The 3,809-nt window shown below is 37.3% G+C and overlaps 1 protein-coding gene across 2 annotated transcripts in view; it reads right to left on the bottom strand.

Annotated features, from left to right (window-relative positions):
* The window catches only part of LOC110038306 (phosphoinositide phosphatase SAC6-like), a 174,315-nt gene extending 171,482 nt beyond the window's left edge, over positions 1-2,833 (bottom strand). For both annotated transcript variants that reach the window (XM_020743099.1, XM_020743100.1), the window contains exon 1: positions 2,563-2,833. The gene's annotated coding sequence lies outside the window, so the exon portion shown is untranslated. The remainder of the gene's footprint in view (positions 1-2,562) is intronic.
* Positions 2,834-3,809: the final 976 nt, after the last annotated feature.

Genomic DNA, 3,809 nt, shown 5'->3' with positions numbered 1-3,809 from the left:
CCTGCTGAAATAGTTGATGACAATATTAAACATGTTTAAGTGAATCATAAAATTGTTCAAGCTGATGAAAGGAGTCATTGTTCAAGGTTTGATGACAGATAACTCGCAATAAAACTTATCAGTATGTTGGGATTGATGTTTAAGGTCATAAATTATATTCATAAATTTGAAATGAATATTGATGTTAATGAGGTCAAGTGAGTGAACTCGGAGGGGATGATTTAACCCAGTTGTGATATAATATTCATCATAATCCTATTGCTATAGCAGATGATAAGCCTTTTGCATAGTTTGGCATGCTCATCGAAGATACAACTAGCCATAGATTCAAAAATATCGAAAGAAAGAATTTGATGGTAAAGTGGTTGTTCCATGAAACAAGAAAGGCTTGAACATGGCTAAGTTTTTTATATGTGAAAAGATACGACTAAGATTTTTTTTTATTGGCTAAAAAAACCACACACTTGATTATTTCTTAAACCCATTTAGAGACTTCTTGAGTTTGCATTCTTGCTCCTGCAATGTGCGGCTGAAAAAGGAAAAGTGCAGCTGAGAAAGAAAAGGTTGCAGCTTAGAAGGACTAGCCTTCAAGAAAGCCTGTACCTGTAATAGAGGAGAGATCCAGGAGAGATCTGGAAAGCATGCAAGGAGCGGTTGAAAAAGGAAGCCTGTGGGGTGTGGTTGTAGGGAGAGATCCAGTAGGGACACCTACAGGGAAAGCTGTGGAGAAGAACCGAGGAAGGGCCTACAAGTAAGTGTTCTGGCAGGGAAATTTCGGCTGGAGGGCCTGCAGGGACATAGCCTAAAAGAGTAAAAGTGGGAGGATTTCGGTGGCTGTTGGAGGATTCCACTGTAGGGACAGCGCCTAGAATGATTTTGTTGGTTGTTGGAGGATTCCAGCAGAAGAAAGAAGCTGGGGTTTGTTCAAGCTCTGATATCATGTGAAAAGTTGATTTGGAGAAGAATAATTCTCTTGATTTTATTATTCACATAGGGTACATATATATAGAGAAAATGATCTCTCCTAATTTACAATCTTATCGAATATATCTAACCTAAATTAGGAAAGAAAATAAATCTAAAATAAAAAAATAGCATAGAATAGGAATAAAAAATCAAGAGTTTTCTAAGTTATCTCAATCAAGTCCTACAAGATATTCTCATATTTCGTCAAGGATCTTCTCAGATTTCCACAAGAGCAAACAACCAAAAAAAAAGGCTACCTTGATAACAAGAGCAGCGTAAGGAAAAGCAAAGCAGATGCTCAAACCCTTAAAAACAAGGCATCTAAAGAAGAATGGCAAGGAAGCACGAGAAGAGATTCAAGGATGAAAAACAACAAAGTGATAAAGGAGATTTGCTCTACAAAGGCAAGTACAAGAAAAAAGGACAAAACAACTTCAAAAACACCTTAGGACAAGAAGGGTTGAGACCCCAAATGACATTTTTTTTTTCTTATGATGTTCATACCCTAAAGATGCCTTCACGTCTACTAAAGATAGGTTTCATATTTCCATCATTTTTGCCATACTTTCAATAAAATAAGTATTAAGGAAGATTTACATACATAAAACTCAAAACATTATGGGTGCTATCTAGTAACTGATTTAAGTTGGATTTAACTTAAATATTATCAAACTGAAAAAATGATAATTTTTAAATCATGAATTCAGTAAATCTAGCTTCTTCTCAGTTTTGCTTTAAATCTTGAATTTAATAAATCCCGGTGTTTGCAGAATTTAGTAAATCTGAATTTACTGAATTTAATAAATTTGTTACCAAAAAACCCGTAAGATTTATATATTTAATACCTAAACTTCACTACAAAACATCAAAATGAAATAGAAAATAACATCCACCCTAACCATGACACCACCCAATCCAGTCGCCCCGAACTCGCCAGCTTTGACCTCATTGCTGCCCACCTTTCAACCTCCCCGGCATCCACCTCTCCCCACATTCACTTCCGATCTTGCCACCTCCCAACTTTACCGCCTCCAAACTCACCACCTATGACCTCGCTGCCTCAATCCAATCAAGTCAACCACTGCATTAAGTAGCTTGACCGGTGAAGACAGTTCACCACTTAACTCCTTGGGTTCATTGAGTATCCGACGATATATGTTAACGAGTTAAGAAAGAGAGAAATTGTAAAATAGTGAAGTTTAGGTATCCAATATGTAAATCTTACTAACTTGGGTGCTATGTATGTAAATTCCTTGAGTATTAAAAGTGCTGCAAGAATAAAAACGGGAGCAAGACAACTCTAAAAAAGCCTATCCATCGGAAAATTCATGTTCCAGGATATCCTAATAAATCGAATCGCAGGTATGAAGCAAAGATGAGCGCTAACGAAGGGATTATTCCGATCCGTCGCAGTAATAAAGGAATTGTTAAAAAACTTAAAAACAAATAAAATGCAATGCCTTCCCATATCTCCGATCACCGACACATGCGCGTTCTCCACTTACAAAAAATTAAATCAAAAAAACAATCGTCCGAAAGCAGGCAAGAGAGAAGAGATGGAAAGAGAGGAATCAAAGAGATGGGGACGACGAGTACCTGATCCTAGCGAAGACTGTTGGATGTGGCCGGAAGAGCACCGCGTTTGGGAGCAGATGGGTGAGGAAAATAAACGGAGGAGAGAGCGAGCAGTTAGACGATTGCGTGCTGCAAAAATAGGCGTAGGCAGAGGAATCTGAAACTGAGGGCTTCGCAGGAAGCGCGGCCAGCCGCGCGAGGTGGGACGATGTACAGGAAGCAACGGAACCGCTACGCACCGCGCCACTTCGAAGCCGAATGATAATGGTAAGCACTCGTGCCCGCCCCGAACTCCCCTATTTATGGAATCCCTAGTATTTCCACATTTTCGATCCCGCCGAAAATTATTGTATTTTATGGACCTAGATTTTTTTTATTTTCTCGCCTGTTGATGCGGATTTGAGTTTTGTATCCCTCGTCATGATAAGCCTTAACCATGTTCCATCTATATTTGGTACTATGACTATTGATCCAAAATTCTTTCTTAATTTTCCTTTTTTGTGTTGTTCTAAGTGTATTACATTGTCGCTAAATGTTCTCGTAGGTGTGGTTTCCATGTTACAACTAATACTTATTGAATCATTTGTAGCGGTGTGCAGTATCTGGTCAAAATTAAAAAATTGGACCGAACTGAATAAATTCAGTTGATTCGGTTTTGTTTCAAAGATGCATCTCAATATTCGGTTTTCAGTTATTGGTTTGATTTTAATATTCATTTAGCCGAACAAACCGAAAAATAAAAAATTTAAAATTAAATAAAGGATTCATGAAATTAAATCAGCATTATACGTGTAAGATATGAGCTTATTTCAAACAAACTAAATTTTAAACGAACCGAACACGAACACAAGCTTTGTTCGTTCGTGTTCGGTTCGTTTACACCCCTATCTGTTAGTATTCGACGGGTAGAGCAGAGTTCTTATTCTGTGCCGACACCACATTAAATGGATTTCTCATTCGCCCAAGAAATGTTTATGGAATCACATAATGATGGTGATCAGCTTAGATCATTAGCTGCGTTCGGAAGTATTCCTCAGGTAGAGTTCTTTCTTTGTTTTTTATGTTGCTATTAATGGCTTCCAAGTGATAGTATTGTTGGGCTCGGATGGTGTGATTACTATATTATTTGATTGTTAAGTTAATTTGTAAGTGTTATCATTGTGTTTAAGTTGTCGTAATGGTATTATCTTTCTGGTATTATTATGGTTGATATTGTTTTTTCTGATATCATTTGGGTCTTATTTAGGTTTTATCATGGGTTTATTATG

This window comes from Phalaenopsis equestris, unplaced genomic scaffold (assembly GCF_001263595.1).
Source record: "Phalaenopsis equestris unplaced genomic scaffold, ASM126359v1 Scaffold232429, whole genome shotgun sequence".
NCBI lineage: Eukaryota > Viridiplantae > Streptophyta > Magnoliopsida > Asparagales > Orchidaceae > Phalaenopsis > Phalaenopsis equestris.
The sequence above is the reverse complement of the archived record's forward strand: the minus strand, read 5'-3'. Positions and strand labels throughout refer to the sequence as shown.